The 20,796-nt window shown below is 39.8% G+C and overlaps 1 protein-coding gene across 9 annotated transcripts in view; it reads left to right on the top strand.

The window, feature by feature from the left end:
• CDC42SE2 (CDC42 small effector 2) overlaps positions 1-20,796 on the top strand; it is a 163,300-nt gene that overhangs the window by 135,816 nt on the left and 6,688 nt on the right. The gene's annotated exons all lie outside the window — the stretch shown is intronic.

Below are 20,796 nucleotides of genomic sequence, written 5' to 3'. Positions count from 1 at the left end.
CCCCCCCCCCCCCCCCCCCCCCCGCCCGCCTGCCCGCTTGTGCTCTCTCTCACTCATGCACTCTTGCTCTCTATCTCAAATAAATAAATCTTTAAAAGAGACACATTTAGATAAATTGAAGCACATTAGCTAAGACATACTGTAGCAGTTTTCATTTTTGTAATTAGTTTCAAGTACGGGTAAGTATTAGTTCAGTGCTTTCTATTTTGTCTTTTAGTGCTGTAGAAATACTTGTAGTTAGTAGCCACCAAGTATCCATGTCAACCTATATATCAAATATTAGTAGAGCTTAATTTTTTTAAGTTTATTTATTTATTTATTATCTCTATACCTAATGTGGGGCTTGAACTCACGACCCTGAGACCAAGAGTTGCACACTTCTCTGACTGAGCCAGCCAGGCGCCCCAGTAGAGCTTAATTTTAAAAAAGGGGGAATGAAAATCAAAGTTCTTTTATTTTCCTCTTACTTCCCAGCAGATCAGTTTGAGTACCCCTCAGTGAGTATATCCCGTGGTATAGACTCTTGAATACAGATAGGTCAGATCATGGAGCTCTGGCATTCAAAAATAAGATTGTATTGTCTTCTTTGTGATTAAAAATACTGCTAAAAGGAAAAGAAAGGGAACTCGGGAAGAAGTTTTTGGATGAACCAGGAGGGGAAAAAGCCCATTGTGGTCAAATAATTAAAAAGTATATATGTATATGACAAATAAGCCCCAACTTAATTTTTTTTTCTGTATGCTAGTTAGAAAATCCATATCCTTATGTTCATAAAGAAAGTCTTCCTCATCTAGGAGGTCATGATCTCACCAGAGATTGTATTGTGAGGTGATTGGAGGTGAGCTTGTATTAACTGGCTGCTTATATGAATACTGAAACATTTCTTAAAAGGTCTATTGTTTGCAAGTCATCTGACCACATCTGGGATATTGTTAAGTTGTTTAGAAAACACTGTCTTCAATTATAAGTTGTGTCCTTTGTGTAAATAGTGTGAAAGTCTGCATCATTTCATAAGGTGAATTCTTTTTTAAAGATTATTATGTATTTGAGAGAGAGAGAGCATAAGCAGCGGGGAGGAGCAGAGGAAGAGGGAGAAGCAGACTTCCTGCTGAGCTGGGAACCCCGACTTGGGGCTCCATCTTAAGACGCCTAGATCATGACCTGAGCCTAAGAGAGATGCTTACTTGATTGAGTCACCCAGGTGCCCTGAGGTGGTGAATTCTTAAAATGGCTAAAATAAAGGCCCTTCTAAAATATCAGCAGCATAAGTTCTTTTTTACTGAATCTTGGGTTTTATAAACCTAGAAACAGCAAGAATGAAGATGATTAAGTCTTAATATGTCTAGAGTTAGTGTGGATTGGGTTCTCATTCTCACGTTGTCTTGGTATAATATACAACCAGGAAAGTAAGTAATAATACTGTTAAGGAACACAAATTTTATTATATTAGAGGTTAAAAAAAAATGAGTATACTAGGCAGGTAACAAACTATTCATTAATTGTCCATCAGCAGATGAATAGATAAAGAAGATGTGGTGTGTACATATACAATGGAATATTATGCAGCCATCAAAAAAGGAAATCTTGCCATTTGCAATGACGTGGATGGAACTAGAGGGTATTATGCTAAGTGAAGTAAGTCAGTGAAAGACAATTATCATATGATCTCACTGATATGTGGAATTTGAGAAACAAGACAGAGGATCATAGGGGAAGGGAGGGAAAAATGAAATAAGACAAAACCAGAGAGGGAGACAAACCAAGAGACTCTTAATATCAGGAAACAAACTGAGGGTTGCTGGAGTGGAGGGGGGTGGGAGGGAAGGGGTGGCTGGGTGATGGACATTGGGGAGGGTATGTGCTATGGTGAGCATGGTGAATTGTGTAAGACTGTTGAATCACAGACCTGTACCCCTGAAACAAATAATACATTATTTGTTAATAAAAAAAGTCAAACTATTCATTATTGTAGAAAAATGAAGTGTTTATACAAATTTTATGTAATCTATGACTAAGGAGAAATTAGAATTTAAATTATGGAACCTAATGCTATAAGTGGTATTGTACTAATTATCTGGGATAGATACTTACGATGTTTATAGTATCTTGAACAGTTTTAGAAGCACTTCTTAAGAATATGTTCATCACTGATGTAAACACATAGAAAAAAACCATTCTGTCTCTTATCCTCCTCTACTTTAAACTTGTTTGTAGGGTGCCTGGGTGGCTTAGTTGGTTAAGTGTCTACCTTCAGCTCAGGTCATGATTCTGGGGTCCTGGGATCAAGCCCTGCACTGGGCTTTCTGCTCAGCGGGGAGTCTGCTTCTCACTCTGCCTTTGCACAGTCTCTCTCACTTTCTCTCAAGTAAATAAAAATCTTTAAACAGAAACTTGTTTGTAATGGGTAGAAAATATTACAGATAAGTTTTATTAGCAGCTACCATATGCAAGACAGATTGTAAGATCTCAGCTGTATCTCCCTTAAGTTCCGAGTACACTAAAGGTTGATTTGGTCCCTTACCATCTTTGTACATAGTAAAAATTCTTCTGATTTTTTAGATAAGACTTTTCTGGTGCTTATGTTCCACTTGCTTTTGTACATTGAACTTTCTTTTAGTTCTTTGGAAAGCTAATTTTCTGCTTAAATTCCGCTGTTTTAGAAGGTAAGACATTACTTGTTTTATATGTGATTTGTTTCTATTTTCATTTGTGAACTGAAAATAATTTTCGTACAGACATCTAGTCAAATGCTTGTGTATGGCTCACATGCAGATTTGGAAACTCTGTTAACTAGTAAAGTAAGTTGAGACTAATGAGTTGGTGGTAGAGCCTTTGCATCTTAAGATTGGTTTTCTTTTTGGTGTGTGTTTCCATAACATATCCAAATGGAAATGAATATATTGGATTTGAAATTGAATTATGAGAGTATGCAAATATACATCAGTAGTTTTAATAAGTTAACATGAAACCAGAAGTTTCAGAATTTTCAAAGGCTTTCCTTACCACCAAATGTTAATTATTATCTACCATTTTTATAGACCTTCTTATTTCAAATACTTTCATATGTCTTAATGATATACGTGTTTGTCATTTTCATTCCTTCTTTGCATTTTTCCTTCTTTCCCTCTTTGTGTGGTTTTGATTTTGGTTTTATTTGTTATTACAGTGTCTACTTGGGTAATTTCCTCACTGGGATCTTAACATACACAAATACTTCTGCATGTACTCGTATACGAATATATTCAAAAGGCATTAAAATACTGGAAAAAGTATTAGCCGAGTGAGTTCTGTATATAGATTAAGTAAACAAAACTTTTTATTAAACACAGAAAAGCTATTACTGGGTACCATTTTCTTGCCTACTTTAAGAACGGATAAAATTAGTAAGGAACATAAGAGAAATGTGCTTTCAGTAGTGGTCAGCTATGGGAAATTGATCTCATTTTTAGGAACCCCAAAGTTAAGGGTAGTTATGAAAAATCAAATCCGCCCCCCCCCCCCCCGCTCTTTTCTTCATATGATAACCTGGTTTTCTGTGGGGTTTAGAGTTGTTCAGATAAGGGTTTGAATTCCAGTGCCAATACTTATTTACTGTTTGACCTTGAGGAGATTAAACATTTGCAAATAGGAATAATGATAGGAAAAATAGGAATAATAATCCCCACTCCTAGGATTGAATATATTAAAGTAGATAATAGGTTAAGTATATCAAATAAGATAAAGTGCTTAGTGAGTGCCTAGCTTACAGAGTGTTCTTACTATGAATGTTGAGTTGATAAATTGCGATTTCCTCTCATTTAAAAACATTTTTTCCTGCTTTTTCTTGTTTTTATCTCCATTGATTATTTCTAAGTACGTTGTATTTGAAATGAAGAGAATCTTCCAAGTTTGAAGAGTTCGTCTCTTGCCACAAGTATTTTGGTTTGGTTTGCAGTTACCAGGAAGAGAGATCCAGTCGTCTAACATAAGAGAGAATGTTGGACTTCCCCACACACACTTCCCCCATTTCTTTTATCCTGAAACCCACTTTACATTAAAGGAGTTTTAAAAACAAACAGGTATGAAAAGATAAAACTCACAAAGAGAAAGAGAATAAAGAGATAACCATGGATGAGAGATAATAAAAAGTGGTTGATAGAGTAGGAATTGGCTGAATGGCAGCCACAATCTAATTGACAAAAAGCAGCCTAGCATTTTTTAACCGTGTTGCTCTTTAGAATTCCTTCAAGAATAAATTACCAAAGTAACAATACAGGAACATTTTCCTGAACTGAAACAACAGCAACAAATTTTTTGGTTGAAGGCCTATTGGATGAAAAAACCCATAACGTTTAGTGAAATTTCAGGCTATATAGGCTAGACATTTAGCTATTTAACCAGTTGTACTGTAAGATATTTATGGATGGTGTTGGAACAATTAATGGGTTTCCCAGAAGGTGAAGCAGAGAAAAAGCAATTCAACATAGACAGTACAAGAAATTAATTAACACTGCTTGGCTCACATGTGAACAATAGTTACAAAAAGTTAATATAAACATTTGATCTTTCTCTGTTTCACAGAGTGTGTGGGAGGAATTACAGGACTTTCTTTGAAACTAAGATGTTTATTTTAGAGCAACTGTCCTTACAGGAGAAGGAAAGACTCCTGGACAAGAAGATTCCCAGATGTGCTTTAGTAGGAGCTGTGAAACCTTGTGGAGTAATACTACCTCCCTAGGAACATGAATTTCCTGCTGCTGCAGTAGCAGATTGTCTATCACACGTTTAGTAGATGAAAGCGACACAAATTTATTATGTACACTTAGGGCTGGAAGTCCAATACAGGTCTCGCTGTACTAAAATCAGTGTAAGCCAACTTATTACATCACACGTTCTTTGTGCGAAATACAAGGTGTTTTGCCAGTCGAAAGTTAGCTGTGCTATGCAGGCCTCCACACACGCTTGCATATGCCGTGTACGGAAACAGTCTCAGGTGGATCCGTGGTGGCAGAGATCTCTAGTGTTGTAAAGGCTTTTATACTCAAAAGCTGAAAAATCTGTCATTAGTACTTAGAAAACTGATTTCAGATTACTTTTTAAATCTAGTTTGTGCTTCAGTTTTTCGTACTTGAAATGTGTCACTTTAATCCAGATACTAACTTTAAATAGAAGGAGAAAAAGAATTCCCCATGTTCACTTCAGGTTTCTCACTGAGAGATGAGAACAGCTAGTTCTTTCAGTTTTGCTTTTAGCAATTTCGCCCTTGGAAGGTCACTATAAACTTGTTTAGAGATTCCTTTTAAAAACAAATTTTGTTTGTTTTTAAACTCCTCCTGCAGACTTCTCATCTGTTACCAACTGCAGAATTTATAATGAAAGGGGGAAAGGTTAGTTACCTACAAAACTCTAAAGGGCAAAATAAAGAGGTTCTACTTAGGATTGGATTTTCAGTAACCACCATTTGTAAATACTTCCAGCATGGAATATCCTGCCTTTCTGTACTTTGAGATAATCCCTTGCTTGTCGCTCTAGTTGGGTGATACGCGGTGTGGTTCTCATCTTTTATTGAAATGGCTCCTTACTATAAGCCCTTTGACCTGAGGGCTACTGCTGGCATTCCAGTGAGTGCACCAAGATCTAGAAGCCGGAGGAACAGAATTATCATTTATTGTCCCCAGAGTAGAAGATACAGTATAAGTTGGTATACTGAAAAGTCTTACTGTTTTTAGAAGTTTTGACCTAACTATGAGAATATGGAATTTAAAGTAGGCTACTAGTTATTGAAGAGCAGATTTTTTTTTTTTTTCCTCCAGTCTCTGCAGTATCTCACCCCTGGTTTTTCTTCACTTTGTCCCTTAACCTGTTGGGGGTTTTGGGTTATAATCTTAGAAACCAGACTTCCACAGGTGATTCTGTCAGCTGTATTACCAGTCATGGGAAAGCTGGATCTGGCTTCTCAAACTTCTGTATCCAGGACCTGGGGCAAGGGCAGGATTCCGCTCTGTCGCTTTCTTGATTCTCGGCACGTTGGCATCTTACTTTCTGACTGGAGGTCAGTGTTTTTCTTCATAGGAAACATGGTTGCCCTCAACTTCAGGTTCTTCATCTCAGTTTAACAACCCTGAGGAACAGAGGGCTTCTGTCTGCGTTAGTCCTTCCCAGTGAAGGATTCTGGTGCAGTTTGTGTCATGTGACACCCTTGTAATCAGGGCTGTGGACTGTTGTCGTTGGCAGCCTATCAAAATCATATGGTTGGGTTTGGGAAGAGGTGATTTCCCGAAAGGAAAGGAAGGAGACTGGTGTTTCCAGAACAAAAAGTATGCAGAAAGAAATGGCATGTGTCCACTATAAAGATTTATGTCTATTTATGCACAAGGATAACTCTCACTTGGTCAGTTTGGATATCTATAACTCATTCTGGTAAACATGTTAAAAAGTTGCCTCAAATCCTTTAAGAACAATAAAAAAATTGTTGTAGGTCTGGAATACCCTAAGCTACTGTATGAAAAAAAGAAGTTACCCAAATCAGTAAAGTAGGAGCTAAGGATACGGAATTGTAAAAAACAACTCTTTATCTTCTGGTAAATGATGCTTTACTGTCAGAAACTTGTATCTCTTTACCAAATACTGGAATAAACTTGGAGACTATTTCACATTGACATGACAGAATAACAGAAGTGAAGAAGTAAAAGAAGGCTAAAGCCATAATGCTAGTTATATACCTTTGGCAGGGTTTTAGCAAAGCTAGGGTCTGGTAAGCCCTTTTGAGTTTTGTGCCATATCTATTAAATAAATGTGCTATCAAAGATAATGAATAAAAGCGGCTTCCTGTATTATCTTACACAGTTTATTCATACGGTTTTCACCCCCGATTGGGTAGGTCAAATCATCAGTGATACCTGTAAATAGGTATATAAGACCTCTGTATAATCCTGGTATGCTTATGATTTATCAGATCATTATTCAAATAAAACCATGACTCACACTTGAAGTGTGTTGTAGAAAACTTGATTAAGGTCCAGAGGTAGGGAATGAAAATGGTTAGAGGTAATTCTTACAAGAGAACATGGAGCTGACTATTTCCAGTCTATGAGGTAGGAATGGCTCTTTTCTTCCCCTACAATTTTGAGATATAATTGACATATAACATTATATTCGTTTAAGGTATACAGTGTAATAGATTTGATGTACGTATACACAGTTGACCCTTGAACAGTGCAGAGGTAGAGGCTGACCCCCACACAGTCGAAAATCATGTATAACTTTTGACTCCCTTAAAACTTAACTGCTGATAGTCTACTGTTGATCAGAAGCCTTACTGATAACATAAACAGTTAACACATACTTTGTATGTTATATGCATTATATACTGTATCTTTATAATAAAGTAAGAGAAAAGAAAATATTATTAAGAAAATCTTTAGGAAGAGAAAATACATTGATAGGACCATACTGTATTTATCGGACAATATCCATGTATAAGTGGACCTGCACAGTTGAAACCTCCTGTTAATCAAGGGTCAGCTGTATTGCAAAGTGATTACCATAATAAGTCCAGCTAATATCCATCAGCTCACATTAGCCACAAATGTTTGTTTCTTATGATGAGAATTTTTAATATCTACTGTTTTAGCAACATTCAAATACACAATACAGTATCATTATGCTGTACACTAGATCATCTACCATGCTGCTGTATATTACATCTCCAGAACTTAATATCTTGTAACTGGAAGTTTGTACCTTTTTTTTATTTTTAAGATTTTTTTATTTATTCATTTGAGACACAGAGATAGAGAACATGAGTAGGGGGAGAAGCAGAGGGCGGGGGAGAAGCAGGCCCCCCGCTGAGCAGGGAGCCTGACGCAGGGCTCGATCCCAGAACGCTGGGATCATGACCTGAGCCGAAGGCAGACGCTTAACCATCTGAGCCACCCAGGCGCCCCGGAAGTTTGTACCTTTTGACTACTTTTACCCATTTCCTCTACTCACCCCCCCACCCCAGCCAGGTGCCTCTGAAAAACTAGTATGTTCTCGGTTTCTGTGAGTCTGGTCTTTTAAGATTGCACATATAAGTGAGATCATAAAGTATTTGTGTTTTTCTAACATACTTCATTTAGCATAATGCCCTCTTTCCAGGTTCATCCATGTTGTTGTGAATGGTAGGATTTCCTTCCTTTTTTAATGGCAGAGTAATATTCATGTGTATGCATAGTACATTTTTGTATTCTGTCCATCCATCATCAGTGAATACTTAGGTTGTTTCCATGCCTCTTGGCTATTGTAAATGTACTGCAGTGAACATGAGGGCACATATCCTTTTGAGATAGTGATATTGTTTTCTGCGGATATATATGCCCAGAAGTAGAATTGCTGGATCACATGGTAGTTTTAATTTTTTTTAGGAACCTCTAAACTGCTTTCCATAGCAGCTACACCAGTTTACATTCTCACCAGTAGTGTGCAAGGGTTTCCTTTTCTCTCCATTCCTGCAAACATGTGCTATTTCTTGTCTTCTTGATGATAGACATTCTAATAGGCATGAGGTGATATCTTACTGTTTGAATTGCATTTCCCTGATAATTACTGATGTTGAGTACCTTCCTATGTACCTGTTGGTCATCTATATGTCTTGTTTGGAAAGGTATCTGTTCAGATTCTCCACACAATTTTTAATCAGGTTGTTTGGGTTTTGGCTGCTAAGTTGTATGAGTTCTTTATGTATTTTGTATATGAGCCCCTTATATAAATAATTTGCAAATAATTTGTTTCCTTCTGTGTAGGTTGCCATTTCATTTTGTTGATAGTTTCCTTTGCTGTGCAAAAGGTTTTTGGTTTTATGCAATCCCACTTATTTTTGTTTTTGCTTTTGGTGTCAAATGTAAAAAATTACTGCCAAGACCAATTTCCAAGAGCTTATCTCCTATGTTTTCCTGTAGGAGTTTTATGGTTTCAGGTCTTATGTTCAAGCCTTCAATTCATTTTGAGTTGAATTTTGGGTATGATATAAGCTAGGGGTCCAATTTTATTCTTTTGCATGTAGCTAGCTGTCTAGTTTTCCCAGCACTGTTTATTGAAGACCATGTTCTTTCCCTTTTCTGTATTCTTGGCTCCTTTGATGTAAACGAATTTACCATATATGGGATTCGGATTACTTGGGGGCTCTCTTTTGTGTTCCATTCATGTTTGTATCTGTTTTTATGCCAGTACTGTGCTGTTTTGATTACTATAGCTTTGTAATATAGTGCAAAACCAGCAAGTGTGATGCCTCCAACTTTGTTCTTCTTTTTCATGATTGCTCTGACTGCTCAAGGTTCTTTTCTGGGTTCCATACAAACTTTAGATGCTTTGTCCTATTTATGAGAAAAATGCTACTGGAATTTTGATGGGGATTGTGTTGAATCTGGAGATTGCTTTGGATAATAGGAACTTAACAGTATTTTTCTGATCCATGAACATGGGATATCTTACAAATTTGCTGATCCTCTTTTCCACTTGAGCTAGTTTCTTGTTGAACTCTGTTGAACTTTTCAGTTGTTATTTTATTCCTTAGCTTTGTGGTTTCTCTTTGGTATGCTCTTATATTTTCTCTTTTTTGAAATTGTTTCTCTTTTTATGTGTTGCTCTCCCGACCTTAGTGAGCATCTTTATCACCATTATTTTGAAATCACTTAGTGATTTCAGGGAAATCACTGATCTTCATTTCATTAAGGTATGTTTCTGGAGTTGTATCATGTTCTTTTGTTGGGAACATATTCTTCTCTTTTCTCATTTTTCCTTGACTTGCTGTTGGTTTCTGTCCATTATATAAGAGCCACCTCTCCCAGTCATGATGGACTGGTCTTGTGTAGAAGTTGAAGTTTATCATTTCAGCCTGGCCCAAGTTCTTGGTTCTCTCTCAAACTTTGTGGTTATGTAACCTCTTTGTTAGTGGTTTCCTAGTCCTTGAGGATGTGCCAAGACCTTTCAGTGTCCTAAAGAGGAGGATCTTAGCACCTAGATGCAGCCTCAGTAGTAGCCAGATATTCAGACAGTAGCTTTTAAAGTATGCAAATAGGTCTCTTTCAGGGAAAGACTGGGAGATGGGAGTTTGTGTCTGCCTCCTCTCTGCTGAGCCAGAGGGTTTGGCTGGTTCAGAAGTGTTTCCTCCGTGTTGCTACAGTGATTATGCTTTTCTCTTTTTTATTTATTTACTTACTGTTTTAGTAAATAAAACCCAATGTGGGACTCAACCTGAAGACCCTGAGATCAAGAGCTCATGCTCTACTGACTGAGCCAGCCAGGCGCCCCTAGCCTCTTCTGTTTGATAAAAATTATTGATTAAAAAAAAAAAATTGGTGGCATGGTTGTTGTAAAGTTGTTTATTTTTAGTGAGAAAAACTATTCAACCTAATGGCATTCTAAGTAATTAAAAAGAACAAAAATTGTAATATTTTATTCAGGGAGTATAACAGGTGAACAAGTGAGAGTATAAAGCATGGACTCGAGCAAAGTGAGAGTTTGCCAGAGGCACTGAGATTTGAAGGCAGTATTAAAATATCACATACTGCTATTCAAGGTATTAGCAATTGAGTTCTTGTGTTTAAAGTGCTTAGAAATGTGCGTGGCATGTAGTAAGACGTGTAAGTATTACCCATTATTCATTTTAAAATATGCAACTGTAAGTCTTTAGAGCCACTATTTCTAAACCATTGAGCCATCAGCATCACTTGGACTGTTGTTTAGACACGCAGATTCCCGGCCCTTCCCCAACCCTGCTGGATTTAAAATTCTTCAAGTAGAGCTCTGCCACCTGCGTTTTAACAAACTCTCCAAGAATTCTGATGTACGCAGAGTTTGAGAACAACTGCTTTTGAGGTTCTACCCGATATAAAACTAAAATAGTGATACCAGTTGAGCTCTATAGGATGCAGCATTATTGTGAGGCAGAGGGGAATTTTTTGTGCGGGAATTAAACTCCACTAGAATTTGCATCTTCTCCCCTCCCCACCCCCTGTTAAACATCTTCCATATAAAATAGGTCCTTAAAAAAATACTTGGTCTGGATACTGGATAAGAACAGTAGGTTTTAGAGAACTGAGCTGACACTGTTTCTTTACAGGCCTATACTCATGCAGCAGTCATTTATCGTCTGATTTTTGTCAGGCAGAGCTGTGGTCCTAAAAGAGCGCTTACTATGGTAGGAAAATCAAACTATACATAGATTATAATGGTTTTTTAGGTGCTGTAATAGAAACATGAGGCTTATTCTCTGAATGCTCAGATCAAGAAATAACCAGTGACCACAACTTACAAGATTGAGTTCGAGCTGGGTCTTAAGGAGTGATGGCCAGTTGCTAAGTGGGAATAGGTTTGGGGTGAAGGCATTGGTTGACATTACTACTATGAAAGTCATTTTCATTTTTTGTGTAAGCGAAGACCCACTTTTCCTTTTCTACAAAGAATGTCAAATCCATTTTTATATTATAGCTTTTGTTACTCTGTTTTTTCTGTTATATGAACTGGTTGGACAGTTGGAGGCCCCTCAGAGGCACCTCATGTATCCAGGGAATCAATGTCAATAGTATCATAAAAAATAACTATTTGTTTTAGAAATGCCTGTTGCCTAGTTATACTGTCAGTATTTCAAAAAAAAAAAAAATAACTTACTTTAGAGACTCTCAGAGTGTGTTTTTGGTGCCCTTAACACTTGAGTAACTTTTTTCATGGCACCTCTAGGCCAAGAGAAGTTCTTTACAGATTTGGTAACTAGTTTTGTGCAGACAATGCAATAAACATTTATGTCCTAACATCTTGGTTGACTTTAAAAATATAACAAATTAAAAGAAAAAAAATTTTTATTTCATTCTGATATAATCACGATGACTTACAGGCTGTGTGCCTGTTAGGTATTACACAACTCCTCAAAGCATGGAATCAGAATGAAGACCACTACCCTCTTTTCTAGGTCCATGTTTTCTCTTGTACAGTGCTTGGATTCTTTTCACAGCAACTATGGGAAGCACTGCTTTGGAGAGATGTGCCATTAAAAAGAGTGGATGCTCTCATTGTAGCCAGAGTGGAGGGCAGCAAGAGCACCTGGATCTAGCAGTCTCAAACAGACCAGGCCTCGCCATTTGCCGCTGACAAAATCCAAAGACAGATAGACTAGTGCTGCTAAAAGGAATTTATTTCAGTGAGTCCCAGCATCGGGAAGACAGTGGACTAACATCTCAGAGACTATCCAGAGAGCCGAAAATGCCTCCAGGTTTATATAGGGAAAATGTGGGACAGAGGTTGTTGAGTGCGTGCAGGTGGGCAGTGAAGGTCAAGTTGATCATTGTCTTGGAGTCAGTCACACAGGTCTTGCCGGCTCAGTCCTTCTTGCTTCAGGGAGTAGTTTCGGTTCCGCAGAGTCTTTTGCTTGAGTTAAGAGATAAGCTGGAAAGAAGAACTTAATCAGTTAGAAAGTACACACTGAAGTCACAGTGGATGTAGCTGAAGTTCTCTTTCATAATGTTGAAATTTTGAATTCTCTTGATTTACTAGTTCATACAGTATCCTACATAAGTTGAGTATCATTGTTTTTCCCTCAAATTGAAAATACTGTGTGGGGCCCTTGGGTATTTGCTGGGAATCATGGGTTTATTTGATAAAATACGTAGGTGGGGATATGCTTTGTCTAGGTCACCAAGTTAAGTCAGTAGCGTACCTTTCTTTTTCAGTTCTTCATTTACTTAGGCTGCCTTGGTGTAAGTGATGCTGTCTTACAGCCTGAAGGTACCAGCTCTTTTTGCTGCTCCAAATGGCAGGCACATTCTTTTTTTTTTTTTTTTTTTTTAAGTTTACTGTTTTTTAGTAATCTCGACACTGAATGTGTGGCTCAAAACTCATGACCCCGAGATCAAGTCACATGCTCTTTGAGCCAGCCAGGCACCCTGGCACATTCATTTTCTACTCACTGTGTCCATTTCTAGAAGTACCTACCTGTGCTTTTACCTAAAGCCTCCTGTTACCCTCTGGGACCTGGCCCTAAATTGCTCTGAAGTGTCCTGTGTTTGCGCACTAACTTGCCCAGACAGTAGTCCTGGAGGAAGTTTTAACTTTTAAGTTAAGTGATTTAAGTGATCACTTAGGAGATTAAGTAATCACTATTTTTCTAGAAGCTCTACTTAGTTAATATTCAAGAAATCTGAGGAAGTTGGAGAATTTATTTTGGCGGGGAGCATTTATATTGCTGCAGAAATGTGTTTGAAATGCCTTAAAAACATGAATTGTTGAGGTGCCTGGGTGGCTCATTCGGTTAAGTGTCCAACTCTTGATATCAGCTCAGGTCTTGATCTCAGGGTCATGAGTTCAAGCACTGTGTTGGGCTACACACTATTACTATTACTTCATAAATTTATTCATTCATAAAAAGTTTATTGATAAATTGCTGTGCGCCTTGTAGGGTGCTGGCCCTTGTGGATTCACATTTTATGTGGCTGCCTGTATAGGAGCACATCTACCATCCAGGGGACAGTTTAAATTCAGCGTGAGATGTCAGTTTTACTTTGGTAGGTGAACATGCAGTCCGGGAATACTGAGGGGGAGTAACCCCAGATTCGAGGGTATAGAGGAGGCAGGCCTGAGTTAGTGAAATTAAAGAGCAGTAGGAAAGATTCTTCCAGGCAGAGTTCTGGAAGAGCACAGTGTATGTAGGGAACTTGAAATAGCAGATGAAAGCTTAGACTGCTTGAAGGAATGTAGTTAAAGATGAAGTTGGCGAGAGAGAGAGAATTTCCATAGGCTCTGGAGTTTTGAATTTATCCTGGAAGCTTTGGGAAGCCACTGAGTGATTTGAAATGGGTGAGTAACACAGTCGGTTTTGTACTTGAGAAAGGTACGTCTAGATTCAGGGTGAAGCATACTGGAAGGAGAAAGGAGGTTGGAAGCAAATAAGTGAGGGGCTCCTGCGGAGATGCAGGTGAGAGGCTTAGGGGCCTGAAATAAGGCTGTGACACTAATGTGGGGCCCGGGAGAGGAAATGGGCTGACTCCACAGCATGTTTTGCTAATTGGATGTGATCATGTGTGAGGGAGAAGGAGCAGTGAGTGAGGGACAGCCCTCCAACCTGGCTGGAAATACTGGCAGAAATGTTGTTTACCAAACAGGGACTGGAGAGGAGGAATGGGCTTCACGAAAGTTATGTGTTCAGTGTTGGACTCGGGAAGCTTGCATGTCCTCTGGATTTGTCAGTAAGCAGTTGAATGTATAGTCTCCAGCCCAGAAAAGTAGAAATAGTACAAAGATGGAAGTAGTAGACAGGAGAGAGAAGTGAGAAACCAGAGAAGAGGGATCTGTTGGAAGAAGAATCTCAGAGTAATCCTTTCTCTAAATTGTACGTTCCAGAGTTGGGTTGTTTGTTTTTTAAAGATTTATTTATTTGCGAGAGAGAGAGAGAGAGCATGTGCATGTGGGGAAGGACAGAGGTGAAGAATCTCAAGCACACTCCCCGCTGAGCTCGCTGAGCCCGCCACGGGGCTCGATCTCATGACCTGAGCCGAAATCAAGAGTCCTGACGTTTAACAGACTGAGCCACTCAGGCGCCATTCCAGGTTTTGGAAATAAATATTTGACTAGTAATTTTAAGGTTTCACGACAGATGCCTAGATTGATATTATCATTACGGCACAGCATCCATTCTCCCTCCTCTCTTGTATAGGAGCCACAGTGATCCCTGGTTAGGTCTGTGCTTCTTGTCAGAGGGTGCTGGCCTTCAGCAGTGATTGGGCTCAAGAGTTTGGCTCAAGGAAGACATTCTCTGGATGAGAGGGGTTGGTTCAAGACAGGGCTTAGAACCCAGATGCCAGGGGAAGTTTTGTGGAGACCTCAGGGGAAATTTGCCTTGTTTTTAGTAAAGTGCTATTTTTCTCTATGTGTTTAAACACAGATGGAAGGCCTTAGATTTGCTGCAGCTCTGTTGGCTACCAGCCTGAGACTGAACCTGACAGGAGGGCAGAGCTGAGAAAAGTGTAGAGAAATATTGTGGAAGCTCTGAGTACACTGGACACCTTGCCCCTGGGCCTTACTGCTTAAGCCATTTTTGTTTTTCAGTTGTAATTTTATTTTCAGAGAAGAAACCTGTGATGGGAAAGCATGAATGATGCATATGAATGGCACAAACTAAATTGATGCTGTAGCTGCTAGCCAAATATTATATGGTAGCTCTGCAGTGTAGTTTTCAAAAACTTAAAATATATCTCCTAATACATTTGGGAGGAAGGCAGGAAGTAGATAGGGAATGATTTTAGAATTGTATCAGAAGGAATAAGGACAAAACTCTGTTCTGGTAGAAATCAGAGAGAAATTGTTTGATTATTCATTCTCGTGTCACACAGTTTTTACTAGTAAGCAACACTTATTAGGTTTTTGTGTAAAGTTGTAAGAGTAGGAGAAAACTCAAATCTTGAAAAACTTACTTTGAAAAACTTATTAGGAAAATTACCAAATATACACAGAAATAGAGAGAAGAGAACCCTCCCCCTCCCATGTATGTAGCACCCAGCTTCAGAGGTTGTCAGTGGGGGGCATCCTGTTGTACCTGTGACCCCCCTCCCTCCAGTTGGAGAATCTAAAGCAAAATCTGGACATCACATTTCATCCCCAAATACTTCATTATGGGGCACCTGGCAGACTCTGTTGGTGACTCTTGATTTCCGAGTCATGAGTTCGAGCCTCTTGTTGGGTATAGAGATTACTTAAAAATGAAATCTAAAAAAAACTATTTCAGTATGTATCTCTAAGATTAAACTGCTCTAATAAGAGGGATCATTGACATTGAGTAAATGTGAAGAGACATTTTCCCTCGTCTCCTCGCTAACAAAACTATAATCCTTGACCTTATGCAGAATAACAGTATTTCAAGGATGGCGAGAATTATTCAGAAGGTTGACATTCTTAATAGAGTACCCTATAAAGAATAAAGTATGTTTCCAGGAAAAACGATGACTGCTACTGACAAGTTAATACGCATAAGAGCGAGTGCGCCATTTCCTGTTTTTCTTTGCAGAGGCCCAACTCTGGAATTCCCCTTGTTTGCCCATGATGTAAATCTTGTCTCTGTCTTGTATTCTTAATACAGCACACCACAGAAGTGTCCTATTCTTTAAGTGTCCGTAGTGACTGAAAAATAGTACATTTTTGTATTTTCAAATAGGTAATTATTAGCATCTAGGTTAAGAATGTTATAATACAAACGCAGAGAACATCTCATCCTCTGTCTGGATCTGTCCCTCCTACCCTCCCTGGAACATTACCGTGTTGATGATTATTTTTCTCTACTTTTAGACTCTTTCACTGGATCGTATCTGAAATTAAGCTTAAATCAAGTCTTTCTCATCTTAAAGGGAAAAATTCAGTCCTCTTTTCCTCTTCTTTCAGCTCAGCCCATTCTTTCTTGACCCTGTCCAGACGGCCAGACTGTGTCCAGTTGTTTGTGTTCGATACTCCATTTCCCGCCTCTTGCACGCTCGTCTGGCCCCTCAGAAGTCCTCCACTCTTTCCCCTCCACAGGCACTCCTTTGGTCTTTATCTGACCTCTCACTCGCTTTCAACTGTGTTTGCCTAACCCCTCCAGGCATTTTCTTTTTAGCCTCCTTTGATGGCTTATTTTTCTCCACCCCACGTTAGGGTTCCTCTGTGCACTTTCCTTCTTTATTGTGCTGGTGAGACTTGATTTCTTTTGTCTAGTTTAGCCTCTGTCAGAATCCTACATCCATGTATCCAGCTGGCCCTCTTGATAATTTCACTTGGATGTCTCAGACATAACTCAAGCTCAGTGCATCCGGAACTCTTTCATCTTCTTCCTAAAGCCTGGCTCCTCTTCCAGTGTTACCTGCCGCAGTGAATTTTGTACATTCCTCTCAGATGGGAAATCTGTGCATTTTCTTAACTTCTGCTGCTCCCTTACTTCTCACATCCAGGCAACAACCAAATGCTATTGATTTGACCCGCTGAATTAAGTCAACCTAGTTCTTTCCACCTCAGCGCCTGTAGTTGAATCCAAGTAATCTCTCTCCACCAGCGTTGCTGTAATGGCCTGTTTGGCTCCTCCAGCCCGCGTGCAAGCTGTAGCTGTTGTGGACTGGCTTGGACGGGCCTCTAAAACCAGCCTGTCACAGGGCGCCTGGGGCTCAGTCGTTAAGCGTCTGCCTTCTCCTGGGGTCCTGATCTCGGGGTCCTGGGATTGAGTCCCGCATCAGGCTCCCTGCTCAGCGGGGAGTCTACTTCTGCCTCTGCCCCTGTTCGTTTTCTTTCTCTCTCTCTCTCTCAAATCTTTAAAATACAAAACAAAACGAACCAAAGAAACAACCTGTCTTGTCATTAGGGAAGGGGAAGGACTGAAAGCTTCAACCTCTGTACCTTAAATCAATGTCAGATTAATAGCATGAAGAAACCTTACAAGGTGAAAGGGGAAAGCCTGACTCCCAGCTCAGTAAAGTTGAAGTTAAAATGTATTCACTGTTCTCAGATTTACAAATTATCTGTCCTTTGCCCTTCAGTATGAGAGTAGTCTCTGTGGAACATCCTTCCTCAGTATTCAGAATGTTTGTTATAGTCTTTGATTTTGATTAACAACCTGATCCATTCATGAGTTCCTTTCAAGAAACGTTTCTGGGGAGTTGGGTGGTGGCCTGAGTGCCCCATGGTGATTCCTCGTCCCCAGCATCTTCCTTCAGTAATTCAATTGTTAGAATAAATCACTTAATGTGGAGATGTGGGCCAAGTGTAGCCTTTTGCTAAGCCCTGAACACACCCGTCCAGAGGAAGTTACAAAGATAGAACTTGAGAAGTTGCTCCTATGTGTTCACAGGGCAAGGGATGGTCAAGACTCCCAGTGTCGTGGAATAGATCTTACTCTCTGAAATGTGCCCATCCCTTAACCTGTTTGAGGAGGCCCTTCTGGCTGAGCCATGTGGCACCCTCTGCCACCAGGACCTGTTGCACGAGGCCTGAGGAGGAAAGGTCTTCAGGCCCATAGATGCCATCATCCCCTGGAACGTCACTGCTACCCTTTTTCTTCAACTGGAGCCATCCACCCTTTCCTGCTGTGTGGAGGGTGCCAAGAAGCTAGAAGTCTTTCTGTTTAACTGTCAGTCAAGGGGCTTACTGGGGAAGAAACCCCAACAATTTGTCCAGCCCAGGTATTGAGAAAATTCTTATCTTTTGATGGTGAAGATACATTTGGATGTGCCTGGACACACAGCTTTCTAACAAAGCAGATTCAATGGAATGTAACAGTATAGCCAAGAAGGAAAAAAGGCACAAAACTGCTGTTAGCATCTTCTTTCCTTACCTTAATCCTAGAAAAGAGAAGGTAGCTTTGCTTCTTACAGTTCATTTATGCTATGTTATCCTAGAAGAGAATAGTATGAAGGGAAGTATGTTGAATGGACTGGGTAGAAATAGGTAAACTGAGTCTGGGGGAACCAGGGCATTGCTGGTATGGGTGTCCCCAGTCAAAGGATGCTGTGGGTGTCGAGTCTGTGCTGAGGGGCATGGAGTCTGTTTGAGGTACCTTTGGAGCACCTGAAGTAAAAACATAGAAGATAGCAAGAAATCCATGCCTTGTGCTGACAAATAGAAAAATCGAAAAACATAGACAGAGGTTCTGGATCGTCTTACTGACACCTTCTTAACCTGAAATTTTTCTATAATTGGGGAGCAAGGCCCCAAACAAATGATTGAATATCTTTTTTTTTTTTTTTTTAAGATTTATTTATTTGACAGAGGCACAGCGAGAGAGGGAACATAAGCAGGGGGAGTGGGAGAGGGAGAAGCAGGCTTCCCACGGAGCAGGGAGCCCCATGCGGGGCTTGATCCCAGGACCCTGGGATCAGGACCTGAGCCGAAGGCAGACGCTTAACGACTGAGCCACCCAGGTGCCCCCGAATGATTGAATTTCTTTCTTTTTTTTTTTTTTTAAGATTTTATTTATTTATTTGAGAGAGAGAGAGAATGAGAGAGAGCACATGAGAGGGAGGAGGGTCAGAGGGAGAAGCAGACTCCCTGCCGAGCAGGGAGCCCGATGCGGGACTCGATCCCGGGACTCCAGGATCATGACCTGAGCCGAAGGCAGTCGCTTAACCAACTGAGCCACCCAGGCGCCCGAATTTCTTATCAACCCTTGAAAAAGGGGCTTCAAGTAAATGAATGAGAGTGTTTTTGCTGTTAAGTGTTACAGACTGTAATTCATACGGTCAAGCATTTTGAGAGGGAAAATGAAAACCTGTAATACAAATTCTCAAAGAGATGAAAAAATACTGTGGTGATGTCATTTCATAACAGAGCTTCTGAAAAAAATAACTGTAATTGAAAAATAGTATGTAGCTACCACTGAAAAAATAACTGTTCTAGAGCTGGGGTCTCCAAACTACTGCTTGTGGGCCTCATCTAGCCTGCTCCCTGTCTCCATGAGTAAGTGCTCACCGGAGCGGAACTACCCTTTGTTCATGCATTTGTCTGTAGCAGCTTTTGTGCCCCAAGGACTACAGTGGAGTTGAAGCTACGACACATGGAATAGCCTATTTACTGTCTTGGTCTGTAAGAAAAAAATCTGTGGATTCCTGAAGATCAAGTAAAGTTAGTTTTCAATATAGCAAAACTATAAAGAGAAATAAAAATATTGGGTAAAGATACCAGAAAATTGGAAGATTATACACACATACACAAATACAATCCACTGTTCATCTAACAGTGAAACAGAAATTGCAGAAAGAAACACAAGCAGCATTATAAAAACATAATAGAAGAAAACTTCTCCAAGATACAGTAAAACCTGTGTTCAGATAGATGCACTGGATGGAGAAACCAACGAACTTGGAGATAGCCCACTGTCTGTCGTTGGGCTGTGAGGATGAACATAAATATTTCTAAGGAGAAACTCGGGCTTCTTTTGGGATCCTGAATGGCAGCCGTAAAAGCTAGAGGACAGTAAAACAATGTATGTTGGCTTCTGAAATTAATGTGTGAACTCTCCATTTCGGTGGCTTTGTAGAAAATTGTGTTTTAATCCTGAGGTGCTGTCACTTGGGTCTGTCTTGGTAAATTTTTAGGATTTATCAGGATTATAACAGCATTTCAGTAGCGGTAGACACAGAGTATATTGTTCAAAGGGAAGTAAAGGGGGAGAAGCAGCCCTGGTGTTAGGACAAGAAGCCAGCAGTGCAGTGTTCCCTCTCAGCTAGCTCACAGTATCTAAGGGGTCATGGAAAACGTGAGACTGATTGAAGATAACCTTTGTCTCTGGAAGGATCTCATGATCAGTGAAACAGCAGGGTAAGGAACTCCCTCTGATGAGGTGAATGGGCATATTGGTGAGGCAAGGATTACAGCTGGTAGCAGAAGTACTCTGTACCCTGTAAGAGGTGGTTGTCAGAAATTAGGAGGGGTCACTAAGCCCCAGCTTAGTAGACTGAGTTTGGATAGGGTTTCATGCCCAGCCAGCTCAGACCAGAGAAGAGTGAATGGATTGGGACCACATTTCCTCCAAACAGAGCAGCCAATTCATTCTAGGGTGGAATGGTTGTGGGGGTGTAATCTAAGTAAAAACCATCAAAATGTCAGGTGTTTTTTTTTTTTTTTAAGATTTTATTTATTTATTTGACAGACAGCTAGAGAGGGAACATAAGCAGGGGTTGAGGGGCTGAGGGAGAGGGAGAAGCAGACGCCCCACTGACCAGAGCCGAAGGCAGACGCTTAACCAACTGAGCCACCCAGGTGCCCCTAATGTCAGTTTGTTAATGATGAAACCTAGAAAGTGATGTTAACATCAGGAGTGTTGTACTCAAATCACAC

The sequence above is a fragment of the Leptonychotes weddellii genome, chromosome 7, assembly GCF_054177405.1.
Source record: "Leptonychotes weddellii isolate Sample4059 chromosome 7, ASM5417740v2, whole genome shotgun sequence".
NCBI lineage: Eukaryota > Metazoa > Chordata > Mammalia > Carnivora > Phocidae > Leptonychotes > Leptonychotes weddellii.
This window is presented reverse-complemented; position numbering and strand designations above follow the sequence as displayed.